This window comes from Pipistrellus hanaki (genome assembly GCF_964339955.1).
Source record: "Pipistrellus hanaki genome assembly, chromosome: 3".
NCBI lineage: Eukaryota > Metazoa > Chordata > Mammalia > Chiroptera > Vespertilionidae > Pipistrellus > Pipistrellus hanaki.
The window spans coordinates 160,772,479-160,786,558 of NC_140505.1; the positions used below are offsets into that span (position 1 = coordinate 160,772,479).

Sequence of the window (14,080 nt, forward strand, 5' to 3'; positions counted from 1 at the left end):
ACTGAAAGGGTACATCTGGACTGTAGTCTAGAAGAAGCAGAATTATCAGGTCTCAGGAAAAGACTTGGGTCCATTCCCCTCAATTCCATCTCTCTATCTCAGGCTTCTCCCCTTCCTTCTGTCCTCTGCCATTCAATCCCTCTGTCCACTCCTTTGTCCTTCTGCATGGAGCCTTTATGAACCTCTCAAGTGAAATCCTCTAAAGCGTAGGCCCAAAGCTAACTGTCTCCACTTCCCAGATTGTCGATTTCAAAGTATCAAGCAAGGGATCTAAAATGTCCAGCTCATTTTTTTTGTCTTAGGCACGAGAGGGACAACTTTGCATTACTTCATTTCGGTCAGGGATCGACCTCTGGCCTTAAAAGCTGTGGCCAGATAGTATGTGCCAATTGGAAGTAATGTCTTATACTGAGGAAAACTTAACACAGTCTGGAGAGTGACATTAAAGCAAGAATACAAACCCAAATCTCAACTAGTAGTTCCAGAAGAAGAGTGATGAGACTGGGCTGGCTACTGGTTGTTTTTCTTTAGGGGGGGAAATTAGAGGGAGATCCATCATTCTTCAATCACATGAACACTAAGTCGGGCTGGTTGACTAACCCCCTTGGACATTCTTCACAAGTTTCCACACCCTACCTTTGCTCCAGAGAGAGGGAAAGTCCAAAGAAGGATGTAATTTTAAATAAGAAAACACAACAAAATCTCCTGCCATATGTAATTATCTCCAAAATTTTGACTTTTTAAGCCTAAGTTTTATTTCCCTGTGGGAATGACTGCATAACACACAGCCTGTGAGACACTTTCTCACAAACACCCATTCAAGACAAACAGTAACACCCGCCTAGAATTGCACTCTCCCACCCATTTCAGGATCTCCGATGCATACAGCAATGACAAGCATACTTTATAGAGGTACCAATTTCTCTTATCACTCTCAGACATTTACAAATGCCAACCAATTGCCCATACACTGAATTTTCAAGCCTTGGCAAACAGGAAAGAGAAAGTAACAAAAGTAAGTGATTTCAGGGTGACAAGATTTCACCTGAAAATAGGACTTTCTCTTCTTTGTTCCCACTTGACAACTTCTAATATATATTAAGTGCACTAAAAATTATATTGCAAACATAGATATCAAGGCTTTTGGCCAGAAACATAGGAAAAACTTAGCAAGCCTAATATTTCATGGCAAATTCTTGGCTGATAATAATAATATTTTAATAAAGCTTATCTACATGTGCCAATAAAGCTTAGAGATGACATAATAATTTATGAAGTAAATATCAGATCATCTCTTTAATGTTTAGTGCTATCTTATATCAAACAACATGAGAGAAACAAAATCACTGGGGAACAGAAGAAAGGAACAACGTGAAATAAATTCAGACATCAGTAGAATGCATATTGCAAAACCCATCTCACTAAAAACTTGATGAAAGGATAATAATAGCTAATATATATTGACCAGATATGAGATGAGCCTCAGAAGTATAATCCCATTTGGTCTTGACAATATTCTATGAGGTAAGCATTATTATCTCCATTTTTTTCATTGACATTCAGAGTCTAATTTGCCCAAGTTTTACAGGAACTGAGATGTAAATTGAGGCAATCTGACTTCAAGAACTACACTCAAAGCCATGCACTGTACTAGAAAAATGATGTTAGTGAGTGAATTAACTTCTCTTGTTAATAAATGATTTATATGGTATGTGTATGTAATAAAGAATAATTGTATGAGTCTCAGAAGACAGAAAAAATTAATTAATTGAAACATATTGTTGAAGGAGATCTCTACGGATACCCTGGACTGCCAGAAAGACGAACAATGGGTCTTAGGGTAAATTAAGCCTAAAACATCTCTGGAAGCAAAAAGGACAAAACTGAAGCAGAAGCTGTCCTACTTCAGGCATATCATGAGAAGGCAGGTTTTTTGGAAAAAAGAATAATGCTGGGGAAAAGAGAAAGCAGCAGGAAAAGAGGAAGACCAAATGTGATATGGATTGACTGTGTAAAAGAACCCATCAGTAGGCATGAATCTACAGGAGCTGAGCAAGGCTGTTGAGGGCAGGATATTGTGGACACACTCATTCAATAGTGTTGCCAGAAGTTGGAGCCAAATCAACAGCTGTAACCCCTATACATGTGAGTTTATGTAAAATATACTGAAAAAGGAACTGGACAGGAATTAAACTTAAAAACTAGTCTTCGTTCTATCACATATTGTATGTAAGGCCTTGGATTTATTATTTAGTTTGAGTTTTCATTTCCTCATTTACAAAAAAGGCGGGGAAAGGCATGATAACAATAATCCTACCGGCTTCGTTGAGGTTTTGTGAATTTCAAATTAAATGATGGTAAAAGGATGTTATTATTCAAAAATATTCTGCCCATGCGCCTCAGTGATTGAGTGTCAACCTGTGAACCAAGAGGTCACGGTTCAAATCCAGCTCAGGCCACATGCCTGGGCTGTGGGCTCAATCCCCAGTTGTGGGGTGTAGGAGGCAGCTGATCAACAATTCTCTCTCATTATTGATGTTTCTATTTCTCTTTTCCTCTCCATTCCTCTCTGAAATAAAAATATATATATTTTTAAATCACATTCTGATATAAAATATTAGTACTGCCAATCCAGTACATATACCTCATATTAATAGCATATGAGATTTTCTTAAAGTCACAAATAAGTTTTTTTCCTCTTGAAATATTTTTGATATGATTCCAACTTTACAACAGTGAAATAATACTAGTATATTCAAGCTGAGATAATATATAATTTTTCCAGGATACTGATATCCCTGGGGTTCTGGAAAGAGCAAATGCAAAATCAATCAGTCTATTTGGGTACAACCTACTTCTCCTGGGGAGGAAAGCAAGTAAGATTAACGCGCATTCAAAATTAAAACCACATGAGAGAATGAACCATCACAATTGGAATTAATAGACACACAAATAAAAATATTAGCACAAGAACTAGAAATAATAAAACAGTCTAGAAGAGATTTTAAAATATGTTTTTGTCAATAAGATGTGAAAGTGTACATCATTCTTCAATCAGGAATGCAGATAAAATACTACCTACCCACCAAAACTACAAAAACTGACTATACCAAGTGTCGGTGAAGTTGGAACTCTTACACACTGCTGAAGGGGGCTTAAAAGGCACCACCAGTATGCAAAACTGGCAGTTTCTACTAATACTGTGTCTCTGCCTCTACCAGGACTGAGCAATTACATTCCTGGGCATGTATCCAAGAGAAATGAATGCCTAAGTCCATAAAAACTTGTAGAGAAATGTTCATAGCAGCTTCATTTGTAATAGTGAAAAAAAAACAACACAATCAAAATGCCTATCAGTGGGAGGATGGATAAATAGATGATGGCTCATTCGCAAATGAAATATTACTCCTGAAATATAAAACAACCTGGCCAGATCTCACAGATGCTATGTTGAGTGAAAGAAAGAAACACTGAAGAGTACCCACTGTATGATTCCATGCATACAAAGCTCAGTGACAAGCAAACACACTGATGATGAAATAAGTCACTATAAAGTTAGCTCTGGTAAGGAACAATTACAGTCTGAAAAGGGCCAGGAGGAAATATTGTAGGCCCTAGAATCTAGAGTGATAAACATGGTTGATTTTGATCTGTGATTTGTATGGTAGTTATAGAATTGCATACACAGGTGTTTTTTTTTAAAGGTATGAAAAAGAGCAAATTAATTTAAAATCACCAAAAGAACTTCTAGAAAGTAAAAAGTTATTAAAATTAAAAATGTAATGGACAGATTAAACAGTAATTAAGTTTAGATAGTGAGAGAATTCTTTTCATTGGAAACAGATTAGGATATACCTAGAGAACAGTGCAGAACAAGCTGATAGAAAGTTTGAAAATAAAAATAAGGAGGGTAGTATTAGAAGGTCTAAAATAGGGGTCCCAGAGGGGCAAACTAGAATGGAGAAGATTCAAAGAACAAAGAGTTACTCCTAAAAAATGTCAGACCCTCATGATTTCAAAATTATTGCATTTTCAAAAAGTAGGCTAATCCATAGTCTATTTAAAGTATTCTAACCCATAGAGAAAGAATAGGCATCAGTTCTTTTCACAATGACTCAAAACATTTATCCAAAAATAGGCAAAGATAATGCAGAAAAAATAATACAAACCAATCTCACTTATAAATATTTATATAAAAATCTGCAATCTGAGCAAAAGCAATCCAGTATTATATGAAAATAATAATTCACCATGACCGAATGGAATTCATCTCCTAAATGTAACAATAAATTCAACATTTTAAAAAATCAAGTGACTTAATTCACCATATTAAATTGGCTAAAGTAGAAGAAAAAATAGATCATTTTGATATATGCTAAAAAAGCATTTTATATAATTCATCATCCATCATTGATTTGCAAAGCATAGAAAAGTAGGAAAAGAATATTACCTTGAAATAATAACTATGTAAATTATATATTTTGGAAGATTCTTCTCAAAATCACTAATGCAAAAAGCATGCTCATTATCATCCTTATTATTTACTGTTGATGCAAAAATACTAACAAATTCATGCTAAATTTTTTTAAAATAATAAACAATGAATTAATTAAATACAAGTTAAAGAAGTTGTGACAAAGCTATAATGGTTTTAGAAAATATTATGTTTTCAGTGTTATTGGCCTGTGCTAAAATTTTTACATACCTCATTTAATCTATACAACTCTGAGAGTTGTGTCTCCATTTTGCAGACTTAGAAATTGAGGCTCAAAATGACTAAGTATTTTGTTCAAAGCCACTAACCAATTAAATGGTGAAACCTGTCATTGATTACACATCTTTCTGACTCTAAAACTCGATAAACTTGAACAAAAGGTCATATATATTTCATGCATCTTCCATGCTACCTCAATTAAAAAAAAAAAAAAAAAAAAAAGTAGGTTAATGGGTTTAGCCCTAACTGGTTTGGCTCAGTGGATAGAGTATTGGCCTGTGGCCTGAAAGGTACCAGGTTTGATTCCAGTCAAGGGCATGTACCATGGTTGCAGACACATCCCCAGTAGGAGATTATTTTCTCTCATCAATGTTTCTCTCTATCCCCTTCCCTTCCTCTCTGTAAAAAAAAAAAAAAAAAAAAAAAAAAAAAAAAAAAAAAAAAAATCAATAAAATATATTTAAAAGAAAAGAAAAAAGGAACCTTGTAGTTTAAAAAAAAAATAGGTTCAAATGCATAATAAAATTCTGTAGGTTTGCAGAGTGGAGATAATTTTATTACCCCACTTATTCTAACATAAATGAGGTAAATTGACATTTTAAATTAACAACAAATATCAAATATTTATTTCTAGTATGAACTTGTTTAGAAAAATGACCTTGTGAAAGCTTTTCTGGCACAGATAATTTTTACCTAAAGAAAAATCCAAGTCATTTCACAGCCTTTCACCCTTCCCCATACTCACCCCCCCTCAAAAAAAAAATCCCTGGCAAATAATCATTGGGTCCAATGAGTCGAAATATCATTTTAAAACTTCCAACCTCTATAATACCTTCTGTAGCTGGCATTTTTGAAAGGTAGCAATAAGGAGTCACCCTAAGAGGGTTCTGGAAAATGTCGTTTCTCTTTCCAAGCACCGCATGACTCACTGGTTTTTCAAAACATAGTGACGTGAAAGCCTAGCAATAGATTAGACGTTGTTGGGAACTGCTCTAAGAGCTTCAGAAAAACCTGTGAAGAGGTCCTATAGCAAGACGGATCCCAGGCTCATGAGAACTTGCCTTTCTCTGGCACAAGAATATCAATGCGTAATTTCAAGGAAAAATTAACAGTGACCACTGCTATTCCTCATTTTCTCTTAAAAGACCCTATCAGCTATTCTTGGTATTAGCAATTTTACCCTACGGGCAGAAAATAATTACGATGGGTATTCTCTACTTCACTAAAGGAACTGCTTTTCTCTTGGATTCACGCTATTACAGTAAAACAGACTTGTTGTTTTCCTGGGTCCTTATTTTTATGACCAGTATCTTGGCTGGTTCTGGTTTAGTCCCCAGTGTATTGATTAGATTACAGAGTTGAGGAGATGCCAGTACAAGTGTTGGTTAGCACTCTGAAGGTTGGTAAGATATCAAAAATAATACACCTATAAAGTGATATTGTTTCCTTTTCTTAGTCTTGGATGAGGAAAGATAGTTAAATTATAAATGAGTCTGTGAATCTATATCTTCCCACCTCTACACCCAGCTCTGAGATCTTGTTGACCATCACCAAGCCAAAACCTACCCTAATGCATGAATGAGAACTGACATTTTTAAAAGTACTTAGCACAGTCCAGTCTTTATTCTAACACTTTTATGGATTGTATCATCATATCTTCATAACAATCCTATGAGCTCCTTATACCTGAGTGGGCAAGAGAAGCTCCAGGAAGAATTTTTTAAAGTGCTTCATTTTATTAGAAGTATGTATACCTTCTCTTTAAAGATATTCTGATGTTGGGGGTCAAAGTTTTATATCTTACTAGAGGCCCAGTACACAAAATTCATGCATGGATAGAGTCCCTAGGCCTGGCCCGCAATCAGGGCCAATTGGGGTCTTCTGGCTGCCAGCTGGGGCCTCCCTTCATTCCGTACCACCCCCTGGTGGTCAGCACACATCATAGCGAGTGATGGTCTCCAGGTCGAACTCTCGCAGGGACAATTTACTTAACAGGTTTTTATATAGAGAGATTCTATCCTTGCTCAGTAAAAATCTGGAGAGGCAGACAATAATTCTGCCAGGTGTTTCTCATGTAGCTTGACCATAGATTAACAATCATTCCATTGAGATATTTTTTAGTAAGAAAAACACCAAATTTGGGGTCAGATGTTTTGACTTTGTTGGAACTTTTTACTTACATGGGATTTTATTTTAGGTAAGTCATTTAGCTATACTCTGATGGACTCACATGTAAAATGAAGAAAATAACCGAACATACAGTTGTCTTGAGGATTAGGTCAATGTTTTTCATAGCCTAATATATGCATGCCTTCCCTCTTCATTCACAGGGTAAATGTGAATACTCTTCCCACTTTTCCTATCTCATCCCCTGCTTTTCCTCTTCTCCATTGGACATATTGCACTTGTAATTGTTCTTCAAACACACCAAGCTATTTCCTGTCTCTAAGTCTTTACTTGCCCTTGAGCTGCCTAAAGCACTTTTTCCTCAGTTCATCACCTGGTTCATTCCTTTTTCCAAATGTCACCTTTTATTTTTTTTTTCATCGTTATTATTGAAAGTATTACATATGCCCCTCTGTTTTCCCCCATTGATTCTGGCCTGCCCCCATCCCCACCTCCTACCCAAAGTCCTTCACCACCTAAATGTCACCTTTTAAAAGAGGTCTTTTCTCAGCTCTCTAAGATTGCTGATCTCTGGCCCCAGTTACTTTCAACCCTTGGCCTGCCTTATTCTCTTTTATAGATCTTGACCATTGATAATTATATAATGTATAAGATGTCTAGTTGGTTGCTAAAAACTTCCTTTCCAAGAATGCACTATAGCAGGGACTTTGTTTTGTTCACCTGCATGTGATTGTTATGAGTGTCCCCTTCCTGACTTGCTGACTCACACCTGAGAGCAGGACTAATATTGAAGAATTGAGCATGCAAGCTGAATGGTGGTCTTTTTTCATGAATGGTTCTGATGGATAACTTCAAAAAATAGGGCTACATAACTTAAAGGAGAGTGGGGTTTTTTGCACATAAATAGTTTATATATCTCAAAAAGATATGTTCTCTGAACTGACTGGAAAAGATAAGTACGAAGAGTTATACTGTTATTCCCATTTCATGATAACGCCAAAAAAAAGTGAGTTTATAACATGTTGTTTTGATTACTAGTTTATGTAACAGTTTTATTAAGCTGATTCCAAAGCAATATGTTCCAATATGTGGTTTATATGAGGACACTAATAAAGCAGCATACCAAGCAAATAGACCAACCTTCATTTGGGCTGTTAACATGAATCGTTTCCATTATCTTTTGAAGACTATCCAAATTCTTACATCTATTTAGCTCAGGAAATCCAAAAGTACAAAATTCACAAGTCAAGTCAAAGGCAAGGTCACCATATGTGAGGATTTCACCCTTTATCTCAAGGACTTTACTGGTTTGTATTTGGTAGTCACTGTAGCAGACAATTGGGCAAAAGCATCTACCTTTCTCCAATTATTTGAAAGTAAGTCAAATTGTTGGTTTCTTTGGAGAATGAGGCTTTCAGAAACTTCTTTATCCACAAATATAATGTTCATAGGGTCTAAAAGGGACCTAACAGATATTTACTTACAAGTGAACAAATTATTTCTGAATTGCTTTCCAATTGCATAAATTCCTCTGGTATGCAACATAAACAGATTCTACCAGGATTCTTAAATATTCAAGAAAATCATAAGATTTTTAAATTTTAGCTCTGTTCTAAATTTATTACTGGTCTCCCCTAGAAGTAGTGCACAAATGAGTCTTTCCTCCTAGAAGAATAATTAGATAAATTATAGTACAGTTCAGAAAGTGCATGGATTCTAGTGGATGACAGCAAAATAGTGCTTAAATAAATAAATCAATAAAATAAGAGTAATTGATTTCCTCCACAAATTTTTCAGAGGAAAATTTAAATGTTCACGATTGGACCATAATATAAGAGGAAAGGCCAAATGGGGAGAAAGTAGGGATTAATCGATAATTAATATTTTTGAGTAGCTATTGTTTGTCCAGAAGTACACTTGGGGGTTACAGATATGTTTCCATTAAGTTCAAAATCAAGTTCTAAAGAGAAACATACTCAGCAAATGCCAAACAAGTGTAAGTATTGCTGACCTGGAGTGGTTTAGGGGATTTGCTGAGGAAAGAGGGGGTGAATAATCTGAGGGAGGAAAACAATGAATAAAGAGAAGGGATGAGGAAGGGCATATCTGCAGATAGGTAAGGCCATAGACTTCAAAGAGATCCCCAAACTTCAGGTTATCTGCGTGGACTGTAAGAAATGGTTGAAAAATCATGAGGGGAAGAGAAATGAGAAAATGCACGAAAGAGAGAAACACCATATTTGGAATACTGTTGCTTCTTTCCTTCATTTGACAAATATTTACTGAGGACCTACTTCTCAGACTCAGGAACAATTCCAGATCCTGGGTGTGTGGTGATAACAACGAACAACTTGTGCTCATGCAGCTTCCACCCAGTGCGGAAACACTAATTAAAAGAAAAACACATAAAGAGTTGAAAAGAGAAAAGAAAAAAGAAAACCTATAATATTTTTATAGTACACATTCATACCTTTTCTATATGGCTATTTCTTTTTAGGCATTCTATTGTCAAAATTTACTTCTTAACGTCTTAAAATTTGACCTTTATTTTGTATGTATTAGTGCCCTTATTTTTTAAAATATATATATATATATTTTATTGATTTTTTTACAGAGAGGAAGAGAGAGAGAAAGAGAGCTAGAAACATCGATGAGAGAGAAACATCAATCAGCTGCCTCTTGTACACTCCCTACTGGGAATGTACCCGCAACCAAGGTACATGCCCTTTAATGGAATCAAACCTGGGACCTTTCAGTCCGCAGGCCGAAGCTCTATCTACTGAGCCAAACTTGTTAGGGCTAATGCCCCTATTTTTAATTAATCAGCTTACATTATTGACTAATAAAAAGTATGGTATAGCCGAAACCGGTTTGGCTCAGTGGATAGAGTGTCGGCCTGCGGACTGAAAGGTCCCAGGTTTGATTCCGATCAAGGGCATGCACCTTGGTTGCTGGTACATTCCCAGTAGGGAGGGTACAAGAGGCAGCTGATTGATGATTCTCTCTCATTGAGGTTTCTAACTCTCTATCCCTCTCTCTTCCTCTCTGTAAAAAATCAATAAAATATATTATTTAAAAAAAAGTATGGTATAGCTTGTCAGTTTAAAATAAGTCAAAATGATTTAAAATAGCATACTTGGAAGAATATATATCATTAGGGGAAAATATTGAGTTCTGTGCATACATTATAGCAAAATAACAGCATTTTCATAGAATTTAGATATAGATTTACTTGTTGCAAATCTCATAATTCTTTTCAGCAGTTCATCTCTTCTCATTTCAATGTTCCTATTGTATTTGTCTAATGAATTAATATCCCATCACCTTTGACTTTCCCCTCCCAATATTGATTCTGTATATCATTTCTTTTGTATATATATTTGTCTATTGTTCACTGACAATATTGGTGAACAAGATACAAATGTATTATCAGTGAGCAACAGAGAAATAGATATAAATATATATTTGTGTATATATTTATTCCTTCTATAATTAATGTAATAATTTCCAGTATGAACCCTTCTGTCTGCCAATCACAGTATTCTGGAGCCTCTGCTTCCTGTTCATTCCTCTTAAAGCAGTCCCTAAGTGTGTTTTCTTTTCTTTCTTTTTTTAAATATATTTTATTGATTCTTTTACAGAGAAGAAGGGAGAGAGAGTTAGAAACATTGATGAGAGAGAAACATCAATCAGCTGCCTCCTGCACACCCCCTCCTTGGGGTGTGCCCACATCCAAGGTAAGAAACCTTGACAGGAATCAAATCTGGGGCCCTTGAGTCTGTAGGCTGACACTCTATCCACTGAGCCAAACCAGTTAGGGCATGTTTTCTTTAATCAAACTCTTTTTATGGCTTACTATTACCTACTGAAGATTGCCCAGGCTCCTTTATTCAGCATTTACAGTAAGGTTATCTGCATTTTCTTTCAAGGTCCCAACATGCTTTTCAACCTTATCTTTCCACTCATTGATTCCAAAGGATTCTTTGAGCACCTCTGTAGTTTGATCTGTGATTTGACTTGTGATACAAAGCTAAGCAAGTCACAGCCCTGCTTTTCAGTAGCCCTTGGTTTCATGGGTTTTGTGTATGGAGGTGAAGGGACAAGTATTATATATGAGTAACCCATCATATGTTAAGAGTGGGAGTGATGGAAACTTCCCAGAGAGGATTGGACTAAAAAAATACTGCTATTTTGCTGATCAGGCTTCATCAATGCAGATTAAATTAGTTTGTTACAAAAACATGGACCACTCTTGTCAATACTCTAACTTTTTTTCATGATGTTTCCTCTCTTTAGAATGTCTCTGCTTTTCTATATACCCCAAATATATCTGGTCCTCCAAGACTAGATTAGATGCCAAATAATCCATGAAGTTTTCTCAATATCGTTAGTCTCAATAACTCCCATTTAAATTTTCTGGCATTTCTAATCACATACTTGTTTGTATTAGAGATTATTTTAAAAGTATTGTCTCTTTCTTTTTTGTTTTTTGGTTTTGTTTTTTGTTGTTGTTAATTCTCACTCAAGGGTATTTTTTTTTTCATTGGTTTCCTTTTTTAGAGATAGTGGAAGGGAAGGGCAGTATGAAAAGAGAGAGAGGCCAGGGATCAATGGAACCTGCAACCCAGCTAGGTGCCCTTGACCAGAAAATCAAACCCGAGACCCTTCAGTGTCAGGGTCAATGCTATAAAATTGAGCCACACCTGTCAGGGCTTATCTCTCTGTACTATAAGCTGCCTGCCTCTCTAAGAACAGAAACTATGATTATATATATATATATATATATATATATATATATATATATATATATATATAACAAAAACCTCCACAAAATAGACATTTAGTGAATGTTGACCAAGCTAAAATAATAGGGCAGATGTAGTACCAAATGCAATTGTAAAATAGAATGAGGGCATTAATGATACAAATTGATCCCCACCCATTAGCAGTAAAACTACCACACTATTTACTGTAAAAATTAGCGACAGTAGAGCTACCACTGTCAGACGAGGACCCTCGGGTTTGAAGGGGTTAAACAGTTCTATCCATAAGGGGGAGAAATGTTCTTTGTTTGCCTTCATTAAAGACTAATTTTAGATCTTTTGATAACTAAATGAACACACTGTTTATGCTCCATACACTTTCTGCCCTGGGTCTTGGAAAATACAAGAAATTTCCAAGAATTAAAGTTTCCATTAAGACAAGTGCCAAACCAGGAGGCTTGACCTGCGGAGGAAGCCATTTGTCTTTGCCGGCTCCTTCTCAAAAAGCTATAGGAACGTATTTAATGCATAACCTTTCTCCTGCACAATTGTTCTGTTTGACCATTCAGACCATCGCGACAATACGGAGAAGCTGCAGCATTTCAGAAAGCAGCCAAGTACTGAGGAGGGACCGTTTGAGTTTTAAAGTGCTGACAGTGGTCCCTGTTGGGGGTAAAATTTCTCACTGGAAGACACTCAAGTGTTTTGTTTTGTTTTGTCTTGTTTTATTATTATTTCTTCTACTTGGTGTGTGTGTGTGTGTGTGTGTGTGTGTGTGTGTGTGTGTGTGCGCGCGCGCGCGTGCGCGATTTCCTGAGAGCTAGATGATTTGGCTGGTGAAGACATAGTTTGCTATGATGGTTTTCAGAACATCTTCCACCTGTATCATTCTTACTAGACGGACATTTACTATCAATTAAATGTGTGTGCTCACAGCTTGAAAGCCTCCAAAGGCTACTTCTCTTATCTCTATATCTGGTCTTATCCAACCTTAAGCAGTCCAGTTATTCGCCAACGTTACAAAAGCCTCTTTGCGTCAGGGAACTTAGCCTCATAAAGTTCTCTCCCCTGAGCAGGGAGCCTTTTAAAGAAGAGCGTGTCAGGCCAGAGCGGCAAGGGTCAGAGCTACTGGAAAATGAGCGGGTCTACAGGTCCCGCCCTCCTACCTTTGTCCCTCCCCCGGCCTGCTCCCCACCTCCCCCGGAGGCGCCCCCCGCGACCGCCCCACAGCCTCTCCGGCCCCCACGCCACCACCGGGGCGGCCTCCGAGGTCTGCCGCGCGTCAGAGCCCCAACGGGGAGGCTGGTTTATGGAGCATCATCCCCCGAGCTCCTCTCCCCTCCCTCCTCCCCAGCCCCTCCTCCGCCCAGGCGGGGGCCAAGGGAGCAGAGCCCGAGCAGGGGGAGGGGAAGATCTACATCCATCCCCCTTCCCCCAGCCCTTTCCGCGTCCAGATGCAATTGCACCTTTTATTATTTTAACTTTTCTTCCCCAGGACACGCGCCCCGGGACCTGTCCCTCCGGCGGCGTCGGCGATCCCGGCTGCGGCGCGCGGGGATGCGAGCGCAAGGGACCTGCCCGCGGTCCGCCGGCGCCTGCGGGGAGGGGCGGCCGCCGCGCCCGCTGCCGCGCCGAGTCTGTAAGTTTCCCCGCTCCGTCCCGGGAGCGCGCCGGGAGGCGGTCTGCGGAAAAGGTTTAAAATGCAAAAACCCAGCCGAGATTCGCGGTGTGCGGTGGACTTTGCTGCGGGGCACACTTTCAGCTCTTATCTGCGAGCCCGCGCGGGCTAGGTTCCGGGTTTTCCCTGCAGCTTGTATGTGTTTGCTTCCTTCGCCACAAAGAAGTTTTCAATCTATAATATCAGGAGTGTCCGTGGAGGGGGTATGTTTAAATGCAACTCCTTCTTCTTTCAGATGTAAAAGGCTTGTCCGTCATGTTCCCGTGCACGGCACAGCGCTCGTGATTTTGTCCAGGGGCACGGAGCGTTATTTGCACTGCGCCAGAGACCACGGCCTCTTCTTCGCCCGTTTCTAAAAATAACGAGGGAAGAATTTCCCCCCTCTCCACTTTTTTTTTTTTATGTCGCTCGATCGTGTAAATACTTGAGTCGATAGACCGCGATGCCCATCTGGCCTTAATTTTCGCTCCAGACGCCGCCACGTGCTTGCATGCATGCGCTAATCCACAGACGCGGCGGCGCATCTCCGAGGTTTCTCATTGAACCTGCTGTGCACAGCCTCCGCGTTTTGCTTCAGTAGGATTATACCCATCCGTGTTCCAAATGATAAGGGCTATCTTTAAGAGTTCTGCTTCGAACCAACTCATGTCCCTGGGATCCCAGCAGTGAAGCCCAAACTAAGTCCGTGTGAAGATTAATAAAATCCTACCGTTAGCTTTGCATGTCACCTCCAAGTGCATAGACAGAGCCCTACATGCAAGGACTGGAGAGGCGAGGAAGGGGTGTGGTGTGTGTGTG

General features: G+C 38.4%; 1 protein-coding gene across 6 annotated transcripts in view; it reads left to right on the top strand.

The window, feature by feature from the left end:
- The first annotated feature begins 12,699 nt into the window (after nt 1-12,699).
- Nucleotides 12,700-14,080, top strand: part of KCNJ8 (potassium inwardly rectifying channel subfamily J member 8) — a 7,742-nt gene continuing 6,361 nt past the window's right edge. Inside the window, exons 1-2 of one of the 6 annotated variants that reach the window (XM_084880399.1) lie at nt 12,700-12,755; nt 13,100-13,243. The gene's annotated coding sequence lies outside the window, so the exon portion shown is untranslated. Of the gene's footprint in view, nt 12,756-12,852; nt 12,875-12,953; nt 13,244-13,276; nt 13,486-13,517; nt 13,859-14,080 lie in introns of those variants that run through there. The other 5 variants (XM_084880401.1, XM_084880400.1, XM_084880402.1 and 2 more) reach the window with 5 other exon arrangements.